General features: G+C 43.4%; 1 protein-coding gene across 5 annotated transcripts in view; it reads right to left on the reverse strand.

The window, feature by feature from the left end:
* The window catches only part of TSPAN9 (tetraspanin 9), a 236,897-nt gene extending 225,170 nt beyond the window's left edge, over nt 1–11,727 (reverse strand). For 4 of the 5 annotated variants that reach the window (XM_036758642.1, XM_036758638.1, XM_036758637.1 and 1 more), the window contains exons 1-2: nt 10,489–10,762; nt 7,187–7,253 (exon numbers count right to left, since the gene is read on the reverse strand). The gene's annotated coding sequence lies outside the window, so the exon portion shown is untranslated. Of the gene's footprint in view, nt 1–7,186; nt 7,254–10,488; nt 10,763–11,619 lie in introns of those variants that run through there. The other variant, XM_036758640.1, reaches the window with a different exon arrangement.
* Nucleotides 11,728–12,051: the final 324 nt, after the last annotated feature.

A 12,051-nucleotide genomic window follows, 5' to 3' on the forward strand; every position in this document is an offset into this window, starting at 1 on the left:
GGGCAGGTGACCCAGTCACAGTTCCAAGGTCAAAAGGAGCACTAGCACTTGAGGCTGCAGGGGAGCAGGGGCTTTTCCTGGGTAAAAACCAGAGCACAGGCCAAGAGAACAATGACCACACCTCTCCCCAAATCATACCACCTTGCAAACACTGAAAACTCGCAGATCCCCAAAACTAGCCCTGAAAATTGCAGCATGATAAAACCTAAAACTTGGGAGAGTGCCTCCCCACCCCAAGGAGAGCAAACCCAACTTTAAAATAAAGTTCAAAGTGAGGAAACAGGCTGGGAAAATGAGGAGCAAACACACACACACACATACACACACACACACACACACAAGAACTTGATCATAAAAAGCTACTACAGTGGCACGGAAAACCAAGACACAAACTTAGAAGACAACAATGATGTCAAAAACATCTACAAGCAAAGCCTCAAAAAAAAGTGCTCATTGAACACAAACTCAATAAGAATTCCTAGAAGAGTTAAAGAAAGAGATAAGAGTGGTAGAGGAAAAATTGAGAAAAGAAATTAGTGATGCAAGAAAATTATGAAAAGAGAATTAACAGCTCAGTAAAAGAGGCACACACAAAAAATACCAAAGACAATAATACCTTAAAAAACAGAACTGGCCAAATGGTAAAAGGCACAAAACTCAACTAAAGAGAAGAACTTAGAAAGTATAATTAGACAAATGGAAAAGGAGGTACAAAAGCTCATTGAAGAAAATAATTCCTTAAAAATTAGAATTGGGCAAATGGAAGCTGCATCATTCACTCCATGATTCACCAAAAAAACAATTTAAAAAGTCAAAAAATGAAAAAACATTAGAAAATGTGAAATATCTCATTGGAAAAACAACTGATCAGGAAAATAGATCAAGGAGAGATAATTAATAATACTGGACTATCTGAAAGCCATGATAATAATAAAGAAAAAGGCATCAAATTTCCTAGGCATCAAATTTCAAGAAATTATAATGGAAAACAGCCCTGATATCTTAGATTCAGAGGGTAAAATCAAAATTGAAAGAATCCACCAATCACCTCCTGAAAGAAATTAAAATATGAAAACTCCTGGAAATATTACAGCCAAATCCTAGTGCTTCTAGGTCAAAGAGAAAATATTGCAAGCAGCCAGAAAAAATGAATTGAAATATCATGGAGCCCCAATCAGGATCACACAAGACTTAGCAGCTTCCATGTTAAAGCAGTGGAGGGCTTGGAATATGATATTCCAGAAGGCAAAGGACCTAGGATTAAAACCAAGAACAACCTACCCAGCAAAACTGAGTACAATCCTTCAGAGTAAAAATGGCTATTTAATGAAATAAAGGACTTTCAAGCATTCCTGATGCAAAGGCCAAAGTCTTTGACATTCAAATACAAGATTCAAGAGAAATATAAAAAGGCAAACAAGAAAGAGAAATCATAAGGGACTCAATAAGGTTAAATTATTTACATTCTTATATGAGAAGATGATACAGGTAACTGCTAAAGAACTTTATCATTATTGGGGCAACCAGAAGAAGTCTATGTAGACAGAGGGCATGGGTATGAGTTGATTTATGTTGGGATGATCTCAAAAAAATATGAAGCGGTAAGAAAGATAGATGTACTAGAAAAAGGGGAAAAGGCGAGGAAGAATGGGGAAAATTATCTCATGCAAAAAAAGGTATGTAAGGAAGAGATTTTACAGTGGAGGGTAGAATGAGGGAGGGGTGGCAGACAACATTTAAATCTCATTTTCATTGAACTAGTTCAAAGAAGGAAGAACAAATGTACATACTCAGTTTGGTATATAAATTTATCTTTTTGTAAGAAATCATATATTACAAATTTAATCCATCACCTTCTATGCCATATCCTACACTGATTTAGCCCTGCAACCCAGATTTTTTTAATAATTTAATTTTTTCCCAATTACATGTAAAACAATTTTTAACATTCATTTTTTAAAATCTGAGTTCCAAATTCTCCCCCTTTCCCACTCCACCCGCCTCTGAGAGGGCAAGCAATTTGCTATCACTTATACATGTTCAATCATGCAAAACATTCCCATATTCATCTATAGAAAACTATCTTATCCAACAAGGAAGTAGGAGGAGAAGGGAATAAAAGAAAGCTGGAGGAGGAGGTGATAAAAGGGAAGGAAGATTAAGGGAGGTAGTGGTCAGAGGCAAAACAGACTTTTGAGGATGAACAGAGTAAACAGAGAAGGAAAAGCAGAAGAAATAGGAAAGAGGGAAATATATAGTTAGTAATCATAACTGTAAATGGGATGAACTCACCCCAAAAAATGGAAGCAGATAGCAGAATGGATTAGAAACCAGAATCCAACAATATGCTGTTTACAAGAAATATATTTAAAACACAAAGACACACACAGAGTTAGAATAGGGAGCTAGAGGAGAATCTATCGTGCTTCAGCTGTAATTAAAAAAAAAGGCAAGGGTAGCAATCATGACCTCAGACAATGCAAAAGCAAAAATAGACCTAATTAAAAGAGATAATCAGGGAAACATTTTGCTAAAAGGTATCATAATCAATAAAATAATATAAAAACTTTTACAGCAAGTTTCTCTGACAAAGAGAAATATAGCAGCAACTCAGCCAAATTTATAAAATTAAGAGCCATTCCCCAATTAATAAATGTTCAAAGTATATGAACAGGCAGTTTTCAGAAGAAGAAATCAAAGCTATCTATGGTTATATGAAAAATGCTCTTCATTAGAGAAATAAAAATTAAAACAACAGTGAGGTACCACTTCATACCTATTAGAAATGACAAATGCTGGGAAACAGGTATACTAATGCACTGTTGGTGAAGTTGTGAACTGGTCCAACCATTCTGGAAAATAGTTTGAAACTATGCCCAAAGGGCTACAAAACACTGCATACCCTCTGACCCAGCAATAGCTCTACTAAGGCCTATCCAAAAGAGATCGAAGAAAAAGAAGAATCTCTATGTACAAAAATATTTATAGTACCCTTTTTGTGGTAGCAAAGAATTAGAAATTGAGGAGATGCCTATTAACTGAGCAATGGCTGAACAGGTTATGGTATATAATTGTGATGGAGAAGTGATGAGGGATGGTTTCAAAAAATACATGGGAAGACCTATATGAACTGATCCAAAGTGAAGTGAGCAGAACTAGGAGATCATTGCATACTGTAATGCACTATAGTAATGATGATCAACTGTAAAAGATGTGACTGATCAATACAATGATCCTAGCCAATTCTGAAGACAATTCATAATGAAAAATGCTATCCACCTTCTGAGGTAGAACTGATGAACTTCTGAGTACAAACTGAAGTGTAACTTTTTCACTTTCTTTCATTTTCTTGCTTTTTCTTTCACAACATGGCTAATATGGGAATATGTTTTGCATGATTTCACATGTATAATTGAGATCATATTGTTTGTCTCCTCAGTGGGTGGGGGAAGGAGAGAATTTGGAACTCAAAATTTATTTTTAAAAAATTATAAATATAAATAAATAACTTTTAAGAGTAAATAAAGATTCGGGGAAGGGGGAACATTGCATCTCCTACTTCCATGATCTGTATGGGCTTTTTGTCCCTTGTGCCTGCCCCGCCTCACTTCCACCTCTTTAATTCCCTCACTCAGCTCAAGTATGACTTCTTACAAAAAGTCTTTCTTTAGCCATCCCCTACCACCATGGGTTAATGATGTCCACCAGCCCTGAAATTATTCTCCTTGCATTTATTTATTTGCATACTTGCTGTTTCCCTCAGTAAAATAATAATAAAGCTAACATATATAGTATTTTAAGGTTCACATTAAGAAGAATATAAACTCCTTGAGGGCAGGGACTGTTTCATTTTTGTCTTAGTATAATGTATGATCCAACGCACCCACAGGAGGTACTTAATAAGTGCTTGTTCAAACTAGAACCTGTCCAAGTAGACCAGGATGGGCAGAGAAACGGAGACCATGCTATACAATGATCAGTCAATGGAACTAAGGTTATTTAGTCTTAAGATGACAACATTTAAGAGGAAAATATCAAGAGTCTTCACGTATGTGAAGAGTTACATGTAGAAGGCGAGTGAACCTTATTCTGCTTGGCACCAGAGGGTAGAACTAGAAGCAATGCATGAAAACTGCCCAATATAAGAAAAATATTCTAACAATCAGGGCTGCCCAAAAGTGGAATTGTTTTAAGAGGTAGTGAGTTCCCTCCTCCTGGTGATTCAATAGTCACAGGTATGCACATAAGATCATCTCTGAGACATCACAGTGGATAGACTACTGAACTTGAAGTCAGGAAGGCTTGAGTTCAAATCCAACCTCAGATATTTAGCTATAATCACTTCACCTCTGTTGGCCTCATTTTCCTCATCTGTAAAATGTGGGTGATAATAGCACCCATCCACCCCCACCCCCACCTCCCTGGGGTTGTCGTGAGGATCAAATGAGATGATAATTGTGAAGTACTTTACAAACTTTAAAGCATTATGCAAATGCTGGTGATTATTATCCTAGTAGCAGAGGCCACTAGCTTCTAGCACAAATTTCACAGTAAGGGAGAAATGTGCACAGCGGCCCTATTTGGCAAGGAAGGATCTGTGTATCCTTCTCTTAAAATGGTCACATTACCATTGGAAATTAATATAGCTCCTGCCCCTCCCTCCCTTCACCCTACCCAAGTATTTCCTGTCCCTTTCTCCTCTACTATTTTTCCTTTTCCTGTTCCCTGAAAACAGCTCTCAACACAGCTTTGGCTTTGTAGAATTTTGGAAATGCCAATTTTCTGAAAGTGACTCAAAATGAAATTTAAGATATACATTTTTGGATGTGGCCAATGAGGAAATTTGCTTTATTTAACTATGTATATTGGTTACAAGGATTTGATTTTGTCTTTTTTTGTGTGGATTAATTAGGTTAAGACAATGGCGGGGGGAGAGGGGGTGGGAAGAAATGTTTTAATTGAAAAAAATAAATTTAAAAAAAAAATCATAGAATGTCCATACTAATGGGGTAGAAAAAGGGAACAGAGTAAAAGGATCAGAAATTTAGCCCTAAAGAGATGCTGGAAATAATCTAACTCAACTCCTTCATTTTATAGGTGAGGAAACAGAGGCTCAGAGAAATCAGAAACACTCAGTATAGTAAGTAGCAGAACTAGGATTCTAACCAAAGTCCTTGGACTCCAAATCTAGCCCTCGTTCCACTAAATGAGGTAGGTGGATGATTAATAAAAGCATAATGCTTTAGAGTTTGAAAAACAGTTCACACACATAGTTCATTAGCACCTCACAACCCTCCCGAGGTAGTTATTTCAGGTGTAATTTTCCCCATTTTACAGATTTAAAAAGTTGAGGTTACATGACTTGTCCACAGCCGTGTGTGGCACACAACTATCAAGTGTCGTAAGTGGGATCTGAATTCAGGTCTTCTTGGCTCCAAGTCATTCAAAACAATATATGTGCCAGAAGGCAGCCACATACACAAACACAACACTCACATACACATACACTCACACTTGCACTCACACTTCTGGTCCCCAATTCTTTTCCAGTTCTACCCTACAAACAGGTACCCAGGTACACTTTTATGCCTGGGGGTTAGGGAAGAGGGAAAACCGGAGTAAATAATCAACGTATGACCATAGATGATGCTAAATTTACTCACTTGAAAGGCCAGGGTCCATCTAAGATGAAAACGCGGACACCTCCGAATCCAGTTAAAATTTAAGTACTGATTTATAATCAAAACATGCCCAGCACTGGTTACAATCGAAACACAAAGACCTGATTACTAGCCAGGCGACCCATACCATCTCTGTAAACAACCTCTTTCCCCCCATCCCCCAGCTTTCAACTGAAAGCAGTTTTTTTTTGAGATTACTTATTAACCTTGTGCCTTTCAAACCCTCATACTCAACAGCAAAGGACAAGAAACAAAAGACCAGAGGCTTTTTTCAGGCACAAGGATCTGGAAAACAAAACACTCAGGGAAGGCCATACTTCTTTAAAGGGAAGGGGAGGAGGGAGAGGGGCAGGAAAAGAAATAATGGTTTCAGGTGCTGTCTGTTTTTGCAGGGTGGTAAAGACCCCTCGAGTTCTCCTCTGAGCTTTGTCTAAGACGGTTCCATCAGAAACCGGATGATTCAAGTTTCTGCACCCACTCCAAACTCTTCCACAAATTAAGAATGTTGCCGCTCTTCCCCAAGGGCAAGAAGCTTGAAAAATCTGAAGAAAGCTAGTACCAGCATCGTGAGTATAATTTTCCTTTCATATTCAAGTTCTTCTCTATCCACATCCTCATTTCCAGCTTGGCCTGATTTCTTTCAGATCTATGCCAGGTTGCACGGCTGCATTTGACTACCCAAACACAGGCAGCACCCCAAATCCCAGAGCAGCATAGATGAAAACTGATAGCCATCAGGACCACTGATGAGGAGGGAGAGTTTCTTAAAACGGGAACTCACACATTCCTACTCCTTTCCAGAGTGGCATGCAAGTATATGAAACCAAAGCTCCCCTGGGTCAGTCCCAGGGAGCAGCCCAGGAGGAGACCTGCCCAACATTTCTACAGGGACAACAAAGGTAGTATTGTAGGTACCAGACCTGCAGGCAATGTGCAAAACTACTACAACTCAGGATCAACACAAGACTAAGCTATTCCCTGCTCCCCTCTGAGGCCACCCTGCTGGGACTCTCAAGGAAGCAAATTTCCTGGCAAGGAGCCACCAAGGAGCAAAAAATGTGTTGGTTCCCCAGCAGGGGGGGAAGAACATCGTGAGGTGTGCATGAAGTTTACTCAGTGGCCTATGAAGGAGCCAGTATTGGAGGGGATGGGGGAGAAGGAAGAAGAGAAGGAATAGCCTGACTCCCTGAAAACTCTACCCAGTGGCCAGGCATCCTGGGCATTCCATTCAGTTGTTCCACCCTTACTCCCCCAGGGTTTTCAAGGGCAGGAAGCAGGAAGTTAACAGGCCTCTCCTGCTTCCCTCAGCTCCTTCCATAATGTTGGAACAGTCAGCAAAGGCTGAAATGACTGTACAAGTTAACAATGGTGTTAGCTCCAAATTAGAAATAATGAGGGTATGTAATTCTTTCTCCCTGTAAGTCCCCAAAACCCAGTCATTCCATCCCCTACCACCCAATCAAGAAGTAAGCAAGCCATTAGACTTCCTCAAAATTCCTACTGACCTGTCTTCTCTTGTCCTCCTGCAAACTTCTTGGCTGCTTACAGACAATAGGCAATCTGGGTGTCTTCCTGTGGAAAAAGAGGCATCCATGAGAGGCATTCTAGAGAAGCTGGCACTAATCCTCTTCCTTTGGAGCCAGGGGTCACTCATCATTAATCCATTAATTTGATACAAATTCACTGAGCACCTTAAATATGTCCAACACTGTGCTAGGTATTACAAGACAGAAATAGCATGTGATATGGTTCCTGCCTGAAGAAGCCTTCAGTCTACCTAGGGAGACAACATATATATACGAAACCGTTAAATAATAATGAATGATGAAGTGCCAAATGAGTGCTGGGCCACAAGAGTTAGGAGAGGGAAATCAAAGAGGGCTAGCCTGGAAGAGTAGGTGGTATTCACATATGCGCTGCTGAGAAGGTCAGGGAAGGGCATTCTAGTTGGGGAAAATAGCATGAGCAAAGGTAAGGAAGTAGAACTAAGCAAGGCATCTTCAGGAGACAATAAATTAGCAATTAACCTGGAGAAGACTCATACAGGTAGATACTAGTACCTAAGGCTAAAAAAGTAGTCTGGGGCCAAAGGAAAGCCAGGCTAAGGCCAACACGCTCACCAAGGACATGCAGGCATACCCCGCCTGGGCCTTAGGGTAGCCAAAAGTGGTGCTGGTAGTAGTGGAAGAAATTACTGCATTCTTTCATTTCATGTTTGAAAATCTTGTTTCGCAATTAGACTGCAAGGTCTTGAATGGCAAAGACCTTATTGTATGGCTCTGCATTCCCCCACTCCACCTAACCTGGTGCTAGGCACACTGCAGATATTCTATAAATGCTGCTGAGTGATAAAGATTACTCGTTTGGCATTTAACACATAATTCTCAACACAGTTCTCTGTGTGTGTGTTCGTGTTCGTGTGTGTGTGTGTGTGTGTGTATGTGTGTGTGTGTGTGTGTGTGTGTATCTTCCCAAACAGGTTTCAGCCTAATTAAGGACTGGGTCTCAAGATTTCTTTATATCCTCAGTGTCCAACACAGGCTCAGGCATATTACAGGTAATACCTCTTAATAAATATGTTTATTGATTGAGAAGGGAGATACAGCCACAAGGAGCTTAAAGTTAACTGAGATGAGGCAAACACAAACCCCAGACTGTTACAGTTATCTTTAACTAGCCAGGAGGGTTTTAATCATCCAGACCCCACTCCTTCCTCATGGAGGCCCAGCTGAGTCAGCAGTACCAGGGCTGGGCCAGAGGGGAGAGGGTGGGTATAAATATCTGTCTCTCCGACTGCATTCCTAAGCCAAATATAAATAAATGGTCTAGGGGGTTAAATTGTTTTCTATTATCTATAACTCAGCTCTCTGTAATGCTACTCTCATAACCCTGTGTAGATAATGAAAAGTTGACTGTACTTCTCAATAATGTGATACACAGGAATGTTTCTATGGATGTATTTATCAGGGAAAGAAATATTGTTGCATAAGATGGATTTGAGCACAAATCTATGCTTCCTCTGAGCTAGTCAAGGAAAGCTTCTTGGAAGAAGTGGGATCTCTGCCATCATAGCTCTGCAGAGAACGGGAGGATGGGAGCAGGAAGGAAAGAAGTAGAATCTTATAAAACAAAGGCTTTAAGGTGTACTTTTAGACTCTTCCCCTCTCCCCAAGTATGAGCAGGCCCCCCAAAGTCTCTATCTAATATTAGTGATAGAGGCAAGAAAAAGGCTTAAAAGTTCAGTCATATTTGGAGACATAATCCTGCTTCCCCACCTACAAAGATGGCAGCCAGAGGCCTCTCCCATTTTCCTAAAGGCTCTAATCAGTTACAGAACTGCAAGAATTCTTGGGGAGAGGTCAGGGAAGGGAACTACATCTTTCTCAAACAAGGAAGAGATACAGAAGCTCCAGCTCCAAGATACACAAATGCAGAGCACAAGATCGGAGAGGAAATATGTTCCAGCTGTGAAATTTACTGACTGACTGACCATAGGCAAGTCATTAAACAGAACCTCCCTGTGTCTCAGTTTCTTCAACTATAAAATGAGGTTGGACTTGAGCTCTCAAGTCCTTTCCAATCCTAACATTCTGTGGACAAATTCTATGAAAAAAAAATTCTCAAAAAAAACTCCTTCCTACTTTTAATTTTTTTAAAAATGCGGAAACTTTTTAAACCTCCAAACTCATGCAGGCTGATTGGCTACCTCCCAGGCTCTGGACTGCTCCAAAATAACTTCTTGCGAAGGATGTCCTCCCTGTGCCTAGGATCCCACTTTGAAACTAAATGCTGATGGGGTATAAAAGGGAATGAAGGCAGACACCACACAACAGCAACCTTCTGAGCCCCCTCCCCAGAGCAAAAAAGATCTATACTAGGAATCGAAACAGTCAGTACACCTAGGTTCATAAGCCATATCTGACACTTAGCTCTGCAACTTGGGGGCCAGTTAACCCCTCTGAAACTGTATCCTCATCTGTATAAAGTGAATAATAAAATTTCTACCACCCTCCTTACAGCCTAACTACCATTAATGGTGTCATTGTGAGTATTCTCTCAGGGCTCCCCTGTAATCCCCTACCTAACCTGCCCCTTTCCTCTTACTCAGCCAGAAGTCCCCACCAGATAAATGGGCTCCCTCCAAATCCCCTCACTCCACGTCCTACCACCCCATCTTGCCTCTTGCCCCAGGCTCTCCTAAAGGACTCTTCCCTCTTTCTTCCCTCACCTTCCCTCCTCCCTCACCCTACATAGTACCACCCCGTCCTGCCTCCTGCCCCAGCACTCCAAAAATGCCCTCCTTGACCCCGTCCTTACTCCTGCCCCAAGCTCTTCAAAAATGACCTTCAACCCACATCCCACCACCCCACCTTGCCTCCTGTCCCAGGCTCTCCTATCCACCCTCTATCCTCCTTCACCTTCCACCCTCCCTCACCCTACATAGTACAAACCATCATGCCTCCTGCCCCAGGATCTCTAATATGCCCCCCCTTTCCCCACAACCCACCACCCCATCCTCTTCCTGCCCCAGGCTCTCCAATACGCCCCTCCTCCCCTCCCACGTCCCAGCACCCCATTTTGCCTCCTGCCCCCAGGATGGCCCTCCCCATTACCCAGACTTTCTCAACACTCTCCTCTATCCCATTCCTCTCATTCTCTCCAAGAAACTTTCCTAATATCCTCCCGCTTCCCCTCCAGGTGCCCTCTCCCAGCCCTTCTTGGCACCATGAGTCCCCCCGACCCCCGTGCCCCCTTTCTCCGCTCCTGCGCCCCCTCCCCACGCCCGGACACCCCGCCCTCCTCCTACCGCTCCCTCCTCTCCCTGTCGTGGCCCCGCTGGCCGGGCAGGGTGAAGGCTCCGTCCGGGCTGGCCGGCCCGCACCGGCCCTCCCCGCCCCTCCTTCTTCAGGGGCTGCCGGAGTCTCCGCAACTTTGCCCGCTCGGCCGGCCCTGGGGCCAGCGCCCCAGCCCCGCCGCCGCCCTGGCCGAGCCGGGGCCCCGGCCTCCCGGCGGGCGGAGGAGTGGGGGTTGGGGGGGCTGGAATGAAGCTTCCAGCCGCCGCCCAGACTCCCGCTCCAGCCGCCGCCGCCACCGCCAGTGGAAACGGGGGGCGGGGCGGGGGGCTCCTTTGGGGGAGGGGGCGGGGCTGTGGCTTCCCTGGAAGGCTGGACTAGGGCTGAGATTGCACCCCGCGCCGAGGAGGGGGATGGAGAGCCCTGGAGAGCGGGGAGTGGAAGAGAGAAAAGAGGAGGGGAGACCGAAGGAAGAGGAGGGCGAGCTTAGGGAGGAGAAATGAAGGGGAAGGGCTTTCTAGGAGAAGGAAAGAACAGATTCGGGGGAGGAGCTGAAGGTCTTCCAGAGTGGGGGAAGATCACTGACTAGTCCTCTGGAGGAAGGGGAGATGAACAGGGAATGGGGGGTGCTACAGAGAACCGCAACCTTCGGGGCGCGGGGACATCCTGCCCTGTGCTGCCCCGGTCCGACTTCGTTCTCATCCCTCACACTCAGTCTTAGGATGATTGGTAGAGGAAAGGGAACTCACAGAGAGATCTCCTAGTCCAGCCTCTCAACAACTTTATTTTTGAGACACGGAAAGGGAACATTGAGTGCTAACAGAACCATGATCAAATCCAGGTCTTCTGATACCAAACCCAGCGAGCCTCCCACTAAACAACACTGCCTATAGGTAATTTAATCCTCGATAGACTCACCAAACAAAGCCCAGAGCGTGCTATGACTCCTAACCCCCTCCCTTTAATTACACATGTCGGCAGCAAGGTACAGTGGTGACAAGCTGGAGGACTAGGGCAACTGGACTCAACTCCCAAGGACCACCCCAAATGCTTCCCTGCTCTAAGTCTCTTGGTCTTTTCTGTGGCCACAGCTGCCCACCTATCCTCGCTTATGCCCAAACATCAGCTTTTCCAGGAATACTCACCTGAAGTGGAACTAGAGCACATCAACTAGGTTTTGTCCCATGGAACCAAAATTTGACACACTCCTTCATCCGCTTAGAAACAACGAGTTTCAGCACCTACCTGCGAGACAGAATAATTAGTTAAAATAGAAAGCTAGCAGGGGTTTCTTCCCCAGGTAAGCTCCTCCCTGCTGACCTCTTTTGCCTCCCTGGCAAAGCCTCACAGTGTCCAGAGTCCTAGAGTCTCTGTCTCCCTACCAAGGAGACCTTATATCCCAAGTATCTCTCTCATATTTCCTCAAGCAAATTTGTTTTTTTTAAAAGTTGACTTCAAGGCAGACTTGCACTGCTTGGAAAAAGGGAAGAGGAGTATCGTGTGAAGTTTTCCCCAGGTAACAAAATGATCATTGGTGGCACTTCTCTCTAAAATAACCATGTCCAGTCATTCAGTGA

This window comes from Trichosurus vulpecula, chromosome 5 (genome assembly GCF_011100635.1).
Source record: "Trichosurus vulpecula isolate mTriVul1 chromosome 5, mTriVul1.pri, whole genome shotgun sequence".
Lineage (NCBI taxonomy): Eukaryota > Metazoa > Chordata > Mammalia > Diprotodontia > Phalangeridae > Trichosurus > Trichosurus vulpecula.